The sequence below is a fragment of the Pecten maximus genome, chromosome 3 (genome assembly GCF_902652985.1).
Source record: "Pecten maximus chromosome 3, xPecMax1.1, whole genome shotgun sequence".
Classification (NCBI taxonomy): domain Eukaryota; kingdom Metazoa; phylum Mollusca; class Bivalvia; order Pectinida; family Pectinidae; genus Pecten; species Pecten maximus.
Genome location: NC_047017.1, coordinates 10876178 through 10888581, shown reverse-complemented (window position 1 = coordinate 10888581; position 12404 = coordinate 10876178).

The following is a 12404-nucleotide window of genomic DNA, read 5'->3' as shown; positions in this document are numbered from 1 at the left end:
ACTACTTCTCTGGATCTCCCCAAGGAGTTATGGGGCTGGGCTTATAAATGTTTTAGGAAAAGTAATGATGTAACTGTATAGGAAATTTGTATTGTATCGGATATGGTACAATATCGTACTCATTATTTTTTCCCCAGATTCTGCGTTTTGAGTGTAATTTTGGCTAAACAAAGTCATGTTTTTTAGCTTTACTATATGTTTATATTAAAACATTAAACAAGACTTGTGTAAAATAACCCTAACAATTGACAGTCACCCATAGATTTCATTGGTATAAGTGCCGTGAGAGTTATATATATTTTAACTTTTCTTGAAGATACTTAATAGTAAATCGCAGCTCTTACTCAATCTTGTGTTCTAACCCACTGAATCTATAAAAAACGAGAACTTCAATAGATCAAAATCTGTTTACAACTTACGGTCAGATATGGTTATATTTGTTAGAATTACATATTTGTCTGGTGTCCTGTTTTAAAAATTGATATATGTGACCGAGATGTATAAGTGCCATATATAGAACCATTGGGATAAAAAAGAGAATAAAATAGTTTTAAACATATTCTGTTGTACACTTTAAATTGAAGAAAGATAAATTAAAAATCCAGTGTTATAACTAGCTTGGTGATAAATCATCAGTGATGGAGTTTGTCTTTAGACTGGTTTATATGATTGGTCAATATCTACTGGCCATGTTTATATTGTTTATAATTCTTCATTGTGGTTGTGTTAATTGAGAGTTAAGTTTGACAGTTTTATTTTTTGTAAAATCATTGATACAAAATATATGTACCATATACATGTATATAGATATGTTTTTGTTAATTTTCCAAGTTGAAATACATACTGCACACTTCCAGATAGATGAAATTTCTTGTTTGTACTGTTATTTACCAGTACTGTAATGGTAAATTTTTTTTTGGAGACTTCATGGGAATTGTGATTTAATAGAATATGACAAGTAATTATAACACTTCATATTGTAAAGTAAATCCCACACTGAACTGATTACTAATTCAGTGTTTGGGGGTAGAGGATTGAGTGGAGATACAGGTTAACATATTACAAGGCCAGATGATACTGATTTTATGGTGATGTGCAGTGAACAATGTGTATATTTGTCATGTATAGCATTTTAACAGTGGTTGTTTTGGTGAAGTTTCGGTTGAAACAGAAGTACATAATGAGATTTTATTTATTGTTCATAATAGCGTCCCACTAGTCCACATAGACCTAATTATAAATACTCAGAATTGTTGTATGATAATTATAGAACATATTTTGAGCTACATCTTAATAAGTTTACTGGTATATACTGCCCTAAATATCCTCATTATATAAAGTGTTCCAACATGTCACTAGCCTGGGAATGTTTAATGTTAAGATGTATTCATTACATAAAAAGGCAGTACAATAATGATAAAAAATGTAAACTCCTTGAGAAAGTTTTTAGAAAATAGTAATTTCTTTATTACTGAAACAAATTTCTTTCTTTTTGCAAAGCTGGCAAGACTAAATATTTTGTAATTTGTCTTTGATAATGGATGGAAATATCTAATTGTAAATTGGCCTAATGAACAAGCATCCACATATTGATGTCTGGCTTACTTTGCTTACTGACAGTTATTTCACATTTAACAGAGACTTCAGTCTCGTTTACAGAGGGTTGATACATATGTACCTGTATATCATAACTCCCTGTTTGTTAATATTAAGCTATCTTCTATATTATATGTGTGCAGGCTGCATCACTTTGCATTTCTTTGATAATTGATTAAATGAACTAAGAGTGATGTTTGGTTAAATTCTCTCTGCATGTATATAGAAGTTTCTGGTTTTGTTTACATGAAATTCCTTCGCATTTTTAGAAAATCTTTGTGGAGACATATACATGTAGTAGCAGTGGGGTGACTCTGTAGTCTGTGACGTGGGTCGAGTAGACTCAATGTTATTTTCTGTATTCCTGTAGTTATTACCTTTAAACCTGGGTATTTGGTAACACACTCCTGTATCTGATATGTATGTTAAGGGCTATTCCATTAAAATATCTACCTAACCCCAGGACTCCACTATAAATCACTTCTATCCATGGTTGGATTTCCTTCATATTACCGCTATGTAATTTATTAATTAAATAAATTTGATAGGTGCAGGTACCCCTTAACAAAACCTTGAGTCCTGGGGTGGGGTATATATTTTACTGGAATAGCAATATATTTGGCATATAAAGCTACGCATACTTTAATAATTGTGCCAAGAACATGCCCTTTATTTTAAAAAAGAAGAAAAACAAGAAATATCTTTAAAAAAGATAAATAGCAATAGTTTTAATGCTGGTGGTTATTTAATGAACTAATTACGCTTCAGCTCAGATAACAAAATGATATCAGTTTGAATCATTTTTGGTGATAACAAGTCTGCAATTGAATCAGGGATATAATTTTATTAATGTGTCTTTTGAAAAGATGCATCCACTTATTCAGCTTGCATTCAATCTTAACTTTGTTTCGTTTTTAATTGCATATCTGCATTTTGCATTTTCCGCTACATTGACCAAACACATACTTCATCTTGAACAGTAATGTTAACGCCACCTGTCGCGTCATATCCGGGGCCAAAAGAATATTATACGGCTATGCCGAAAAACATGAATGTTTGACCCTTATTTCGTGTGGTATTTCTGGTTTCTGCTTGTAGTATTTTTGTAAGTGTATACAAGTGGGCATTTTGCTGTAAGAGTTGCCTCCCTTGACACCCAGTTGCTCTATGCAATAACGTTAACGCGGCAGACTATTGTGTTATTTGATGACCATGGTGTATGGTTCTGTATATATTTTTGCGGTATGCCAGATTTGTGATTGCCATGTTAATGTTGTAATATTATATATGTATAAATATATGTGTCGGATAAGTTATTTAAAAGTGGGTGTTGAGGGATTGTATTATCGACAGGCTTCTATATAATAGGAACCTTCCTATTCTTACCTTGCTCTTTGAAATCCAGCTATTTATTGTATAATGTCCTAACGAGAGTATGTCCTTATTACAGGCTTCATGTGGTCGTCATGTTTTGAGAATGATGTTAATTTACTGCGTAACTCTCGAGTATCCAAAACGGAACCCGTAAACTATCGTAGAACTCTCGACTCAGTTTGGCTGATCTGCAAGATTTCTCCCTCTGTTGTTCTACTGGACGAATTTTGCTTCAAGGCCTTTTTTGTTAAGATATATGTAATTATTGTTAATATTAACTTTGAAAAAGCTGCTCAATTCGCTGCCCACCTCTGCCACCCTGGCGTAGTTCATAGTACGGTAAACTGTTTTTAGTAGTACCGCGGACAGTACTGAGGGTTGTAAAGTGAGATTATTAGTAACTGCAGGTGAGTCAATCATGGCACTACGTAATCCGATATTTTTGTTGAGATTATGAGTAACTATGGATAAAGCAGGCGGGACACTATGTACAGTGGGATAAAACAACTTCCATGTATATCGTACCATTCCTGTTTGCCCTGTGATTTGTGTGGGGGTAATTGATTTAATGACTACGTCCTTCTTGATGTAGACGTTGAATTTACTATATGTTGTTAGAAACACACCGAACATAATTATATGCTTTGATGAACTGGAACTCAAACTGTCAAACGGCTATTGAATCCGTCTTGCATGCATTAATTACGTGACTAACCAGAACAAGAACTGGGTGATGTTGAGCGGAACATCATCACAGCCGATACAGGCCACCACCTAAACAGTGACTCTGATATTCTCTTACTTTCTCTGAATCAACGACTGTCCGAATATAACTCCGTGGTGAGGTAGAAAGTCCTATTGATCTCTGATGTCCTTATATAACGGGGATTTGGATATGAACATGTTCGTGATTCTGAATGATAGCAGTCTTGATTGTATTGAATGTATCACGTTTTCTGCATACCGGGTATATGTACATCAGATGTTTAGGGCATGTTGTACTTACAAAGGGTGGAAATAAATAGAAAAAGTGAAATCTTTGTTTGATTTGTATATTGATATACATGTAAGTTATTAAGAGTACGTATATTGTAAGGGTCTATGGCACGGGTAAGTATGAAATATGTCACACAGTGACGTCAGACGTCTTTGCACTGAGCACTAAGCTGACAAATGTAGCGACACTTCAAATATTCTGTAGGAATAGCTTGTTGGATTTTTTCGCCCCGTTTTGATGCCGATTCTCCTTGTGGTAACATACATTGTAAGCACCACCAGATAATCAGAAAGTGATCAATTATACGATTAATTGGGAAAGTTTAACCCAACACATTCAGATACATGTACTATCAAATGGAATGTTAATTTTCAACAGATTTTCGTCGAACTATTGGCATAGCCATGGGAACAAACTATGCCCATATGTGGCGTACCTATGAGAACAAACTGTGTCCATTTGTGGCGTACCTATGAGAACAAACTGTGTCCATTTGTGGCGTACCCATGACAACAAACTATGCCCATATGTGGCGTACCCATGAGAACAAACCGTGCCCATATATGGCGTACCCATGAGAATAAGCCGTGCCCATATATGGCATACCCATGATAACAAACCGTGCCCATATATGGCATACCCATGAGAACAAACTGTGCCATTTGTGGCGTACCTATGAGAACAAACTGCCCATTTGTGGCGTACCCATGAGAACAAACCGTGCCCATATATGGCGTACCCATGAGAATAAACCGTGCCCATATATGGCGTACCCATGAGAACAAACTGCCATTTGTGGCGTACCCATGAGAACAAACTGTGCCCATTTGTGGCGTACCCATGAGAACAAACTGCCCATTTGTGGCGTACCCATGAGAACAAACTGCCCATTTATGGCGTACCTATGAGAACAAACTGTGCCCATTTGTGGCGTACTTATGAGAACAAACTGCCCATATATGGCGTACCTATGAGAACAAACTGTGCCATTTGTGGCGTACCTATAAGAACAAACTGCCCATTTGTGGCGTACCTATGAGAACAAACTGTGCCCATTTGTGGCGTACCTATGAGAACAAACTGCCCATACATGGCATACACATGAGAACAAACTGTGCCCATATGTGGCGTACCTATGAGAACAAACTATGCCCATATATGGCGTACCCATGAGAACAAACTGTGCCATTTGTGGCGTACCCATGAAAACAAACTATGCCCATATGTGGCGTACCTATGAGAACAAACTGCCCATTTGTGGCGTACCTATGAGAACAAACTATGCTCATATATGGCGTACCCATGAGAACAAACTGTGCCATTTGTGGCGTACCTATAAGAACAAACTATGCCCATATGTGGCGTACCCATGAGAACAAACTGTGCCATTTGTGGCGTACCCATGAGAACAAACTGTGCCATTTGTGGCGTACCCATGAGTACAAACTATGCCCATATGTGGCGTACCTATGTGAACAAACTGCCCATTTGTGGCGTAGCTATGAGAACAAACTGCCCATTTGTGGCGTACCTATGAGAACAAACTGCCCATATATGGCGTACCTATGAGAACAAACTGCCCATTTGTGGCGTACCCATGAGAACAAACTGTGCCCATATGTGGCGTACCCATGAGAACAAACTGTGCCCATTTGTGGCGTACCTATGAGAACAAACTGTGCCTATTTGTGGCGTACCCATGAGAAGAAACTGCCCATATATGGCATACCCATGAGAACAAACTGCCCATTTGTGGCGTACATATAAGAACAAACTGTGCCCATTTGTGGCGTACCCATGAGAACAAACTGTGCCCATATATGGCGTACCCATGAGAACAAACTGCCCATATATGGCATACACATGAGAACAAACTGTGCCCATTTGTGGCGTACCCATGAGAACAAACTGCCCATATATGGCATACATATAAGAACAAACTGTGCCCATTTGTGGCGTACCCATGAGAACAAACTGTGCCCATTTTTGGCGTACCCATGAGAACAAACTGTGCCCATTTGTGACGTACCCATGAGAACAAACTGTGCCCATATGTGGCGTACCCATGAGAACAAACTGTGCCCATATGTGGGTACCTATTGGACTGTGTTCCTCTGTTGGCCGACTTGGTTTTTTTCCCGTTTCATACTGCAAAGGAGCTTATCTTATCAGGAGACGGAGACCTTGCAAAGTTCTTCAATTTCACCTATAGATAAACTGACGATATGTTATCTGAAAAAAAACAAGCCAAGAAACAAAACTTTATTGATTGTCGATTGGATATACCCTGCAGAACTTGAAATCAAGGACACAACATACTATAACACCAGCAGCTTACCTCAGTGACAACGTAGTCAACAGGGACAGTTACTAGGCGTACGATTAGCGTGTTGAGTCGACATTGAAGGACTAATTCCCATTATCACGATTTCCGTTACATATGTCGAGTAGTATTACGGACGGAGGAATTAACAAGGTTTAGAGAGTTTCAGGTTGATAAAGACTATGGGAAAGTTGTATGGTCGACATCGTGGGCGACTTCGGTTGAGACTCGAGAGTCAACTATTTCCTATAGTCAGGCTGTTCTCTCTAATTTGATTACATAGCGTATAAATAACAACCAATCTCTGTCGTGCTCCCAAATGGTGACGCATGTGCAAACAAAGCATAGTTGCTGTAGTCGGAACTCTTCTAACCAATGTTGGGCAAGGGTTGATGGAGTCGGGTCATATGACGTCACTAACCCAGGGTCGGACAAGGGTTGATGGAGTCGGGTCATATGACGTCACTATAGTCTGAACCCTGGATGATCGATTGTTATAAGAGTAAGTAGAGTCCCAACCGAAGTTGCCCCATGATCTCATTTAAATTTGTTAATACATTACTTGTGGGATATATACTAGTTCCCATTTTGAGATGTGATTTACCCTCACTATGACCTAGATTTGTATGGCGGATGTCGATTTGACCTAGATTTGTATGCCGGGTGACATCAGTTTGACCTACATGTAGATCTGTATGCCGGATGTCGTCGATTTGACCCTAGATTTGTATGTCGGGTGCCGTTAGTTGGACCTAGATTTGTATGTCGGGTGTCGTTGATTTGACCTTGATTTGTATGTCTGGTGTCGTTGATTTGATCTTGATTTGTATGGCGGTGTCGTCGTTGAATCAAACCTGGACGTCATTGAAACAAAGTCAAACCTGGACGCCATTGAAACAAAGACAAACCTGAACGTCATTGAAACAAAGTCAAACCTGGACGTCATTGAAACAAAGTCAAACCTGGACGTCATTGAAACAAAGTCAAACCTGGACGTCATTGAAACAAAGACAAACCTGGACGTCATTGAAACAAAGACAAACCTGGACGTCATTGAAACAAAGTCAAACCTGGACGTCATTGAAACAAAGTCAAACCTGGACGTCATTGAAACAAAGTCAAACCTGGACGTCATTGAAACAAAGTCAAACCTGGACGCCATTGAAACAAAGACAAACCTGGACGTCATTGAAACAAAGTCTGTTTATTGTTTTTCTTTATAGTTATTGGTGTGCATGTTGTAACAGAAAATCAACCTTTGGTGATATGCTTTGTTTTCATCCTAGTTGGGGTCAAGAAAAGATCTATATATTATTACAATGGCTTACTGGACCATATTTGAAGTTGAATCTATTTCTCGGATAATACGGGATACGGGTTGAATGCCAATATTGGCCATTTCATGTGTACTAGAGATTAGCCAAACAATAGGAGCTGTTACATAGAAAAACAACGCGCCATTAATATTGCTAAAAAGCATTTCAATGTTGAACTTATTATTTTTATTGCATTTTTGAGACAGAACGAAAATAATATGATAATTAATATCAATATCTAAAAACAAACGCATTGAAATATGCTACATTATTGTATATGTATTTAACTTTATTAAATATTAATATTAATATAAATAATACATAAGACAATGAATTAATATAAGCTGTTTTCCAATCTTACTGATAGATGTAATTGTATTGTGATGTCGTGTGTAGGTGTAATTTTCTTTCCCGCTATTATGGTCAATTGTGTTCAGAGTGGGGGGAGGTGGTACACAATTTTTAGTGAAATTTAAGAATCTTTGACATCCATTTTTAAATCTTCGGGAAAAATTGCTTGCATTAATTTAAAAATGATGTTAAAGATGCATATAATTGTATATGGATATAAAAAGCTTTTAAGAATTGGCTTGCATTTTTCAAAGCACAGGTTGCAGAAAAGGTATATACACTGTACTTACTTAGCTTTACTTAACGTATTTTTCCTTATTTAGACTCCATAGGGCTCCTCTACATCAGACTCATTATACTTTTGGCCTTCTAAGTGACTTCTGTTGATGGTGGGTCTGGCCTTTAAGTCCTCGTACATCATATCTTGAATCTATTTTTGAAAATGTTCATCGATTCGACAGAAACTATTTCTGAGGAAGACTGTTCCATAGACTCAAAGTAATTCAAAGCAGTTTTTCCTTAATGCTGTTCTAACTCTCAGGGAGTATACCTTTTTTGTGATTTTCCTCTAGCTATAATTCTGCTAGAAATGTCCTTCCAGAATGCAAGATCGGGGCATGCTACCTTATATTTCTCACTAGTCATTTTATACAGTTCAATCATGTCTCCTCTGATTCTTACGGAAGAGCATTAGGGCCATGAAGCAAAAAAAATAAATTCATTTTTTCGTGTTAATAACTCGAAATTTCGACTTACTAACTCGAAATTTCGAGATAATAACTCGAAATTTCGAGATAATAACTCGAAATTTCGACTTAATAACTCGAAATTTCGACTTAATAACTCGAAATTTCGAGATAATAACTCGAAATTTCGACTTAAATAACTCGAAATTTCGAGATAATAACTCGAAATTTCGACTTAATAACTCGAAATTTCGAGATAATAATTTTAGTTATGGAGATTGGTAATGCACTAGATTTAGTGTCTTTATTCATCATTTGTTTTTCTATGTTAATCATAAGTATATTCAACACAATCTATCATATTCACTTAAAGGGGGATCTCACGAAAGCAAACTAATTTTACTTTTGGTTATTAAGACGAATTGGCTATGAATCATCCTGACCTAAACTGATAGAGAAGATGAAGTTGATTTCCCATTCTTGTGTGTATATATGTATGTGGGAGGCCACTTAAAAGGGCCCAAGAACTAAGAAGGCTTATAGTAAATTGATAGTGGAGGTAATAATGACTATAAGGAGGGGCCTTTCATCTATGTTTTCAGTCTTAGACAAATCACGGAATTACAAGTACAGATGCTATCGAAGACTTTGATTAAATGAATTTAACAATTCTGCTTAAAACTTCATAAAAGTTGAAAGATGGTCACACATGTACCTGCATATACACGTCATAATGTGGTAACCTAGACGTTGAATAAATTAATCGCCTGAAGATGGCCGTTAGGCCTGAAAACGTTAACAAAACACAACAGTTGTCATGTTGAATTTATATTTTTCAACTATATATACATAAGCATACTAATACCGAAGACGAGTTTAAGTTCTTTATACTAAGCCTTTCGGCTCAACTGTAGGCATATGAATATTCGAGGTACGGACAAAAGCCCCCCCCCCCCCCCCCCCCCCCGCGGACATTAGCCCCTCCGGACAAAAAGCCCCTCCGGACAAAAGGCCCTTCACACTAATATTCATAGTACAAATGTATAACAAAATTATTGATCACTTTAGCCACATACAATACCGACAAATGGACGTGATATTTAGCGTGCACTGTACAGAATGACCATGACATTATTATAGTAAATTTAAATACTTATACATTAACAATTGCTGGCATATTTGTAAAATTTTCAGATTGTAAATACCAAGTAGACTTCATGTATGTATATTTACTATATCTTCATCCAATACACACACATGTATGAATATGTGTGCCTGTTCACTCGTCTATACATATACAACACGTATCATTCAAAAGCAACTTAATCCAAAATGCTCAATTTTTTATACTCTCTTCTTTATCACATTTTTGAATTGAATATTCTTGTATATTGTACCATCATGTGACTATGTTATTATTCAGTGTTTTGTTAATTTTACGAGAGAAGTCGTTTATAAGTTGGTAAAATTTGCTGACTAACCCCTTTGTCATTTCTGTATATCAATAAAATGTTTAAACTTAAACTACAACACGTGTTAAGTGGACCCGCGATAATCCGGACGCCGATAGTCCGGAAAACTCACAGTCCGGACGGAAATGCACGGGAACGGATTTCCGTAACGTTATTTGTACTCACCAGTCCGGAAATTCGGATTCCGATTCCGGAAGCCCATTTTGGGAACGGAGCGTACTTTTCATTAGTAAATTTCCCTCAATAATCCGGACAATTTTTTCACCACGAGGAGAAAAAAATATCGGGGCAAGTCACCCGTGTCGACAGCTGTACAGACTATCGCTTGACACTGTGCGTAGTCATAGCGACCGCTGCCAGGTCATAGCCCCGGGTGTTTACCTGTGTTACAATGTGTAGCTTTTGTTTTCATAACGGTACCTTGCTTTTTCTCTACGACCTAAATGTTACAGTATTTAAGGATTTTATAGTATAGCCTGGTCTTGCTTTTATCAACTTGACGTACAATATCTATGATAGTTATTTTACAGACGGCAACTTTTATAAGAACACATATTGCTATTTCGTAGTTAGTAAGAATTTATGCACAAACATACAGTGCGTGATACGATAATTAATCAATCTCAAATACATGTAATAAATTTGTGATCGGGGTAATTAACATCATTAACGCTTGTATTTGGTAAACACGGATATCGGCTTTGTAACACCATAACGTGAAACGACGACTCATTGAAAGATACAAATTATTAATTACATACACATTTACGTATTAAGCAGTGATCACAAGAACTGGGTTGATTACACACAAATTAGTCAATAGTCGTCTGATAATTAATTATATAAGCGGCACATTGTTAAGTGAATACGGCTTGAATAATTATCGGACATCTTGGGTAGTTCTCACTGGTGCCGCGTACTTTTAAATAGATAGCTTGGGGTTTCTGGTACGTAAAAATCATAAAAAAAACATGGACTGATGGTAAGTTGTAAAATCCGGGTCTTTTATTGTATACATATATTCCCTTACACATAGTGATATGTGATTATATACATGTATATAACAATTAATTTACTATTTACATCATAAACAATATCCTATCATAGATTTGTGCTGGAATTGCACATACAGACAATTCAACTACTAATTAAAGTAATACAACATATGTATGTGAAACATTATATGACTATACATAATTATTGGTTATTAAGCCATTCTAATTTTCTCATCCTTGCAAATTTAATATATTTAGCAAGATTTGAGATATCATTTCTATTATTTCTTGTTAACAGCTCTATTAATTTGAACATGCTAGGTTTTCATAAAATTATGAGGTTTAATGCATTTCTTTCGTAATTAATACAAATAAGGACAATTTAAGATGAGATGAAATTGAATGGAGTGAAAATAGCCTTCATAGCGTAATTGACTTAATTACGTGGTGGTCTTAAAGTGTACCCGTAACGATTTGCTATTTCAAGTTTAAATGTGATTTAGGATGAAACTAAAAATGCTGAAAGGCCGACTTTCACAGCGACTTTAGTTTTAGAGTAATTGCGATTTTTCTCGAACCCGGAGCCGTTGACTACGTTTCGGTGACCTCTGACCTGTGACGTCAGATGTTTAATGGGATCAGAGCCGTCATATAGGAAATATACATAGAAACACGTGCCTGCAATTAATGCGAATGAGACAACCATAATGAAAGTGCTGAATAACTTTTTGACTTATATTTGTGAGTAAGTTAATAACAAATGTTACCGAAAACAGGGGCATATAGTTTTCTTTTATAACAGGTTGTATATAACATTTAAAATTTGAATAATATTCGAAATTTCGACTTAATAACTCGAAATTTCGACTTAATAACTCGAAATTTCGAGATAATAACTCGAAATTTCGACTTACTTACTCGAAATTTCGAGATAATAACTCGAAATTTCGACTTAATAACTCGAAATTTCAAGATAATATGTCATGTACAGAACTTTCTGCGTGAATGCGGAAACGTCAGATCAAGCCGTTTCCTGCTGTTAGCTAGGCTACAGTACACGTGTGCGGATGAATGACGGTAGCAGGATGGAGGCGTTTTTCCTCGAGAGAGGACAGATGGATGTTTATGAAAAAATGAAGTATGAGAAGGTACGTTTTATTGTTATTAATGTACACGAATTCTGCAAAGTGGATAACTATGACGCCAAGATATAGGCCCGATTGGAGAGTTCATCACCTGGCCCCCTGTCAAACCATTTGCAAAACCTTCACTGCATAAAGCATTCACTCTGACA